Below are 8,082 nucleotides of genomic sequence, written 5' to 3' on the forward strand. Positions count from 1 at the left end.
GGTGGCCCACTTTTCCACTTGAAAAAATCAAGAAACAGCCCTGGCCGGTTTGGCTCAGCAGTTGCAATGTTGACCTGCGGTCCAGAGAGACCTGGGTTCGGTTCCCGCTAGGGGCTCGTGCCTTGGTTGCGGTTTGTCCCCAGTCCTGGTTGGGTTGTGTGGGTGCCAGCCATTTGATGTGTCCCTTTCACGTCAATGTTTCTCTCTCTCTCTCTCTCTCTCTCTCTCTCTTCCTCTCTTTCCCTCCTACTCTATCTGATCAACAATAACAAAAAGTGGAAAAATGTCCTCGGGTGAGGATAAAAAAAAAATCAAGAAACAAATTCTCCCTCATTATTGTTCTGTCCCCAAGAGCCCATCCTTCTTTACCTTTTATTAAAGGCTCCCCAGACTCTGAAGTCAAACTGCCAGGGTTCAGTCACAGCCCTACCACCTTCTACCTGAGTGACCTTGGGCAAGGTACTGTGTCACCTGTAAAAGGCAGGCAATGACAGTGCCCTGCATGTGGTTGGTGTGAGGATTGAATAAGCTGTAAAGCCCTCGCCATGGGGCCCAGACATAATAGATGCTGGATAAAATGCATTTTTATCTAAGCTGGATGTCATCCCCAATGTCCCTAAGGCCCTACTGAACTGTGTAGCCAGGGAACTTTGTGTGGCTGTCTGGTCATCGTGGCCGTGCCCCTGATAACCCCACTTCTGGTTGGTTAGGTCCAAGTATGGAGTTTGGGTTTGGGGTGGTGAGTAAGTGGACATGTGCTCAGAGGAGAGCCATCCCCTATCCCAGGTCAGCTGGCTCCCTCTCAGCACGGGGAAGTAGGGGATCCCTGCTCCATCTTAGTGGGGTCACATACCAACTGTCCATGAGGTTCTGGAAAAACCCCACCATTCCAGGAAAGATTGCACATTAACACACCAACACACATTCAGTTGGCTTCACCTGTTGGGTCTTCTGACCTCATGGAAAGCCAGCACCAAAAAAATAAGGTAAATGCTAGAACTGTTATTTGATGTGGAGGGTTCAGAGGGACAGAAGTGTGAGGTTAAGTGGGTGGGCCTGAGCTGTGGGGCAGGACGGGGGCCCAGGAGGCTGTCTCTGGCCTCTTAGTTCTGGTTCAGTCCCCTAGGAAAGGGGATTAATTATACTTTTGCAGCCCACCTCCTGGGCCTCTGGTAAGAATCCACTTGGATAACCAACGAGAATGAATTCTACAAAGCAACATAACAGAGTTAGGATTTTTCTTAGGGAGTGTCTGAATGCCTTTCATTTTTTTTAAATGCTAAGCCTCAGAGCCTCAGGCCTACCGAATGTTTCAAGGACCTATTAAATGTTTAAGGATTGAAAAAACATCATAGGCTGCAAATTAGGAAACAGCAAAATCAAACTCAACAATTAATTTATATATTAATTCTTCATTAATTGTTAGATTGAGTATACATAAAAATCTCATTACATTTAAAAACCATTTGTAAAGCTAGATCTTCTCACATTGCAAGAAGTCACAAGTACGCCCGTGACTGCCAGGAAGTGCCAGCTAATGGGAAATGAAATGAACAACTTGGAGCGAAACCACTTCACGGACAAAATCCTTGGCCCTGCCCAGCTCTGAGAACCCCATCATGCCAGGCTATCACATTTCCAGAATCTACTTCCACCTTTTCTCTTCCATATACATCATGAACACCAAGCAAAACAAAACAAAAACCACATTCTCTTTTTTTGTTTTTGTTTTTGTTTTTATTAATTTTTGTTACAGATGTTTCTCCTTTTCCCCCCCACTGATTCCCCCCTTCCCCTCCCTCCCTGCCTCTTCCCCAGATTGTTGTCCATGTCCACTGTTCATGCATACATGCATATAAGTTCTGTGGTTCATCCCCCCCCACCTCCCCCCTCTTTAGGGGATTGTCAGTCTGTACCCCGCTTCCGCGTCTCTGGGACTACCCCATTCCTCAAACTGTTATGTTATTATATTCCACAAATAAGTGAGATCATATGAAACTTGTCTTTCTCTGTTTGGCTTGTTTCACTTAGGATGATACTTTAAAGGTCCCTCCATGTAGTCTCAAAGGATAAGAGATCTTTCTTTCTTACCGCTGCGTAGTACTCCATTGCAAAAACCACATTCTTTAAATGTGAAAAATAACAGAAGCTGATGAGTTAGGTGGAAACCCAAATAATCCCCTGGTTACTGCAGGGACAAGGACTTCGAACATGCATGTCAATGGGACAGACAATCCCTAAAGTTGCAAAGCCGAAGTCACCGGCTGATTTGCATCTTACAGCTTTTCCAATCCTGTTTTCCCCCAACTCACTACCTGAATCAAGAAAAAGCAGATTTCCAAGCCCACACCTCACAAATGGCAGGGTTTTTTTTTTTTTTTTTTAATGCTCAGTTTTCATCATTGTCAAAGTCACTTTAACTAGAAAAACCTTCTCTGTCTCTCAAGGTGCTGAATCCCTAGGGCCGTCTGCCTCCTGTCCGAGTGGGCGCAGGGCTTCATCCCTCATACCAGAGCCCCTCAGAGTCCTGCCGGGTCCTCCTGGACCCCACCCCAGTCTCCCTGCAGCAAAGCAGTGTTCCTGATGGTCTCCCTCTCAAGTTCCTGTGGTCAAACATTCCAGTCACTTGAATGAGTTACTTTATCCAACACATTGATTAGTTAATGATAAGTGCAACAACGCTTGTAGTTATAAGACCATTTGACTGAGCTCCCCAAAGACAGGTAAATAATCTAATTGAAAGCCAAATTTTCTATTGCTGTTTTTAAAAGAAATAACTGGGTCTGAAGGAGAATAAAGAGGATTTGACTATGTCACACGAAGAGTCCAACTCAGCATGAGACAGGAAACGTTCTCTTTAATGAGATGAGGCCCTCTGTCTGAATATTGAAAAGCTAGTTGATAGAGACCAAACCATCCTGTTTGATCACAGGGCAGCACACAGTACCTTAATTAGGAGCTAGAACAAGGTACCAGAGGCTCCCCAACACAAATGGGGCAGAAAAGCACCTCCCCTTTATGATTGGTTAATTACAAAACTGGTTCCTCCTCCACCTCCAGGGACCCCATCAGTAGCAGTGAGCGGAGAGGCACAGCCTCTGGCACTGGAGCCGAGCTGAGTGTGACCCCAAGGAAGACCCCACAGAGACAGGGCACAAAGATCTCAGTGCAGGGTCAGACCTAAGGGGCTGCCTCCATATCCTTTCTTGGTGTCAACCATGCATAAACTAATTAGGCTTTGCTAAACTCAAAAATGACAGAGTTTCTCTATCAGCCATCTTTTCAGGCCACCAAAATGGGCACATGAATGTCCTGTCTGAAGCTCCCGAGATTATCAACAATGCTGATGAGGGGCAAACGCCAGGTTCTCATTGTCATCGTCCAGTTTATAACTGTGATGATAAAGCGTGGTTTCACTGGTGAATCTGAAATTATTGATGACCACAAAGCTGGGAAAATTGTGAACCTTACAGGCAGGTTAAATAAATGAGGAATAACCAGCCCCAGATTTGATGTGCAACTCAAAACTACAAAAATGGCAGAACAGCTTGCTTCCATCCCTTCAGTTTGGTTTTGTTGCACTGACCACCTCAGCAGACATCATGGACCATGAAGAAAAGAGACAAAAACACACAGGAGAGAAAATTCCAGGATCCTTCTTCTAGGGATGTCAATAGACAAAAAAAAAAAGACAGTTTTATTCTGGGTCTTAGGATTTGCACATCAAGAATGCTACCAGGTAACACCCAGAGTGGGCTGAAGAAAAAAAGCTGAGGGTTCTTATAGTAAAAAGCACATTATTGAGAAGAATCCATCCCGCATACTTAGCCTCTGAGATGATCTGAGACACTGATCTTCCGGATGTCCGGTGGTCTAACTACAATGGGATGTCAAGTGGTTTGGCCACCTGAACACTCTTTCCTAAGCCCTTCAGAGGCTAATCGACAAGACTGTATACATCTCCAGGCATTGCTGCGCAACCAAAAGTTCAGATGTTTAAGTCCTTAGGCTAAAGTAGAATAAAATCATTTCCTGATGCTTCAGCTCATTTGATCTGAACCAGTTATACGGACTCCATTTTAAGTCAGCTCAGCTCTACTGACTCCGCCTTTCTTCTTCACTCTTCACTGGGCAGGTAGGAGGCCAACATTAAGGGGGACAGGTTTGGGGTGGACATTCACCTCCAACTCTGCTGATCAGTCTCGACTCTGAATAATGTTCTGGAAACCCAGCTTGGATCTGGCCACTGAGATGTGTGTTCACCCTCAGAAATAGAATTTGCCCTCCCTCTCCCCACATGCAGAGATGACACATTGTGTTCAGGAAGCACCAGCTAAACAAAGCCCAGTTCACGTGTTTCTGTCAAGTTCTTTTTGTTCCAACTTTCGGACCTTAAATCAGACAAGAACGATTTTGGGTACTGCAATTTTTTAAGGGAATTCCAGTTCCAGTTCCATGACAGTCACTCTGAAGATCCACCTTTTGAGACAGTCAAACACCAGAACCTGTTCACCTACGGGCTGGCGTCCTCACACTAGCATGTATTCATTCTTCATTCTGTACACACCCCCACAGACACATGCATAGCCTCCCGATGCCAATGCTCCCCACCAGAGTGCTGAACGTTATAATGGACAAACCTACATTGACACATCCTATCACCCAGAGTGCATACCTTACCTTAGATGTCACCTTGGTATCGTTCGTTCTCCAGTTTTAGGCAACTGTATAATGACATGTACCCACTATTATAGTATTATACAGAGTATTTTTACTGCCCAAAAACCTCTGTGATCCACTCATTCATCCATTCTCCCTCTGCTTTATTGTTGCCATAGTTTGCCTTTTGCAGAATGGTATGTAGTTATGTAGTAGGAATCATACAGTACATAGCCTTTTTACATTGGCTTCTTCCACTGAGTAATATGCATTTAAGTTTCCTCTATGTCTTTCCTGGCTAATAACTCATCTTTTTAGAGCTTAGTAGTATTCCATTGTCTACATGGACCACAGTATTTATCCATTACCTACTTCCATTTTCTGTCATTACCAAAACACCGTATGATTTTTTTATAGAATAAGATAGTATTCCAACTTATGCTTTTTGAATTCAGATGTCACATTAGCAACTTTATCCACAACAATATTAATATATTCTCAGTCTTGTAAAATTCTATCGAATTTATTTTCTTGTCCTAAGCCATTGTGTGCCTGCTCAGCAATTTGATGAGGTTCTGCTGGTAAATGTGGGTGGCCTCTACTAACAAGAGGACGAGAGGTCTCTATGTTCCTCCCCTGTAACTTCCCTGAAAGATCATTCAAATGAAAGTAAGTCTCATCCCAAATTCTGCCAAAAGAACCAAGACAAGAAAAGGCCTTTGGCTCCTGGGAAGTGATTACATTTTCCTCCCAGAAGCAGAGTCCATTAAAGCCTCATGGACCACTCTAAAGAGCACATTTTGAGATGGAAATGGAGTAACCCAGGACTGTCAAAGGGATCCCCAAAGAGCAGAGCCAGGAGAAGTTCATTCAACTTGACTCCCAAGTCTTCTTGACATTAACCTTGACTGTAGTGTCACGCAGTGTTCTGGGCCTCATCTGGCACATTCCCTACCCAAGACCCTGAGTCAGTCCTGCGTCAAGGAATCTGGCTCCTTCCTGTGAGAAGGGTATTTAGGGCCCACAATCTGGCTAGTAGATGTGCTCCCAAAATGACTGGATGGGTGGCTGTTTCTAGCCTTTTTCCGTAGACAGAGACTATCACTGGATACAAATACTCGCAGTTATAAATCAGGACTATAGGATTTTGACTTAACCTTATCTAATTTACTTTATTTCCTCATTCTTTCATGCCAAAACTCCTGGGTAATGACACCAAAGTAATTCATTTATTCTATTACCACCAATACTGATTCCTGAAAGAAGTTTGAGGTTTTTAAATTTTTTTGTAACTTTTTTTGGGGCCTGAATATTCCACCAGGAATATTCAAATTGCTGTGCGTCAAAGTCACTTGGAATCGTTCCCACAGCGACACCGCAAACAGGACACACAGGTTCACTGGTTTCATTTTATTTCCACTTTCCACTTATTTATTTTAAATGTGATTTTGTTTTATACTTATGTAAAATATTTACAGGATTCCAAAGTCAAATCAAAACAAAGGTGTGTGTGGAGAAGTCTGGCATCAAGCTCCGCCTCTTCCATCCCACACCTCCCTCCTCCTACACGATAACATTTTTTATTTTATGGTTTAACCATCTGTTGTTCTATTTACCTCCCTGCTTCTGTTTAGGTATTTAGAAAGATTCGTATTTTTGCTGTAATGATTACCATATGTATCTTTATATGATACCCTTAGTCTTCTTTTTTGGCTACTATATGTTGATTCTTTACTATGATCAATAATGAAATTTCCCCTACATCTGATGTAAACATTGTTTTAACAGATTCTTTTCATATGGGCTTTCCAATCTCCAAGTTTTCAACAGATGTTGTTTGCCCACATGGTCAGAGCACACATCCATTGTATACCAAGCAATCCCGTGTGCACATCACCTGATCTTGGTCGCACAGGTATATGATATGCAGTGCTCCCTACCAGCTCTTGCGTTGACCTCTCCCGTCTTTTTGGTTTCCTGGCTCTCTTCCTCTAGCAGACTCCCCAGCAAGGAAGGGTTCGTTGGGACACATTCCCTGAGGACTTGCACTTTCAAACAAGCTTCTTTGTGGCCTTCATACCTCACAGTTCCCTGCCAGCTGGTTCTATGTTCATCTTTGGCCAACAGTCTAGCATTGGAGGAAGAGGGGGCAGAACACATCCCTTTCCGCTTCTGGCTTCACCTTTTGTTCACCAAGAGAGCCAAGCAGACCTCTGAGGGCTGCAGGGCAACCTGCACTGTGAAGGCCAGGTCCAGCCTAGGGGTCGGGAGGCTCTCCTAAGTCCTCAGTGCCTTCGCTGTCCCATCTGAGGGGAAGCTGTTAATTCACTATATTAAATTCTCCGTTCTGTCTCCTGATAGGCCAAAGAATCTTAACATCCTGTGTACTCCACGCCATGTGTGCTCTTCTGGGGGCTGATTCTCCGACCTAAATAAACACAAAACTCTTCCACGCTTTCCGTCGAGTCTGCAGCAAGTGGACGGCACGTCTGCGCTCCTGGTGTCCTGTGCTCCTTGGGCAGCCCCTTTCCCGCAGCATCTCCCCTCAACGTGTTATTCACTCTATGACGCACAGCTGCGCTGAGGCAAAGTCGAAGACTTCATTCTTCTGATCCCCATGTATTCAGGCAAGGCAGCTCACGGGAGAATATTTAAATTCTTTGGGGCTGTCAAGGTTTTAAAGTTTAAAGCAAAGCAAAAACTATAAAAGCTTTTAAAAACTCTGAAACTTACTTGTACATTTATGCATAATTTCTACATGTTGTCTATTTGCTAGGAAGGTGACCAAATAGTCCAGGTAAATAATGATCTCAAATAAGGGAGTTTAGTGTCCAGATGGAACATATACTTTACGCATCTCAGTGCAAAGAAATGAAACACTTTTAGGTAACAGCAAAACATTTCGCCTAACTGGGTTTTCACGAGACTTGGACTGGCAATGGTGGCCAATGTGCAGCGGCCAAGAAGCCAAACCATCCCTGAGCTCAGGGAAATTACCCAAATGTATTGTTCCCTTATATTCAGTGCTCCCTACGGGCTCCTGTGTTGTACATAAGACTGTGCATACGGAAGGCAAGTAAAGGCACTTGGATGCTTCCTCCCGTACAAGGGACCAAGTGCTGGTCCACATCGCTGGTCCAGTCTGAGGCGCAGCCATGGCTGCCCTTCCGGCGAGCAGTCCCTGCCTTTCCCGGAGAAGATGCTCTTCCAGTCTTAGTGCAGGGAGTAAAGAGTATCTGCAGTCTGCTGGTCAAGAGCTTCCCATAGGGGAAAAAAAGGACAGCCAGTTTTAAACTGCCCATCCCCCTCCCGACTCTAGAGTTTCCAAATATACTGTTTTACTCGAATTAATCATTTTACTACCAGGAATGATTTACCTTGATGGTTCCTACAAGAACACAGTGAAGAGCGACTATTAAATAG

General features: G+C 44.3%; 1 pseudogene; it reads left to right on the forward strand.

Moving 5' to 3' along the window:
* Positions 1 to 3,303: 3,303 nt before the first annotated feature.
* On the forward strand, positions 3,304 to 3,665 carry LOC118642538 (annotated as a pseudogene).
* The last annotated feature ends 4,417 nt before the right edge of the window (positions 3,666 to 8,082 follow it).

This window comes from Molossus molossus, unplaced genomic scaffold (assembly GCF_014108415.1).
Source record: "Molossus molossus isolate mMolMol1 unplaced genomic scaffold, mMolMol1.p scaffold_m16_p_3, whole genome shotgun sequence".
In the NCBI taxonomy this organism is placed as follows: Eukaryota; Metazoa; Chordata; class Mammalia; order Chiroptera; family Molossidae; genus Molossus; species Molossus molossus.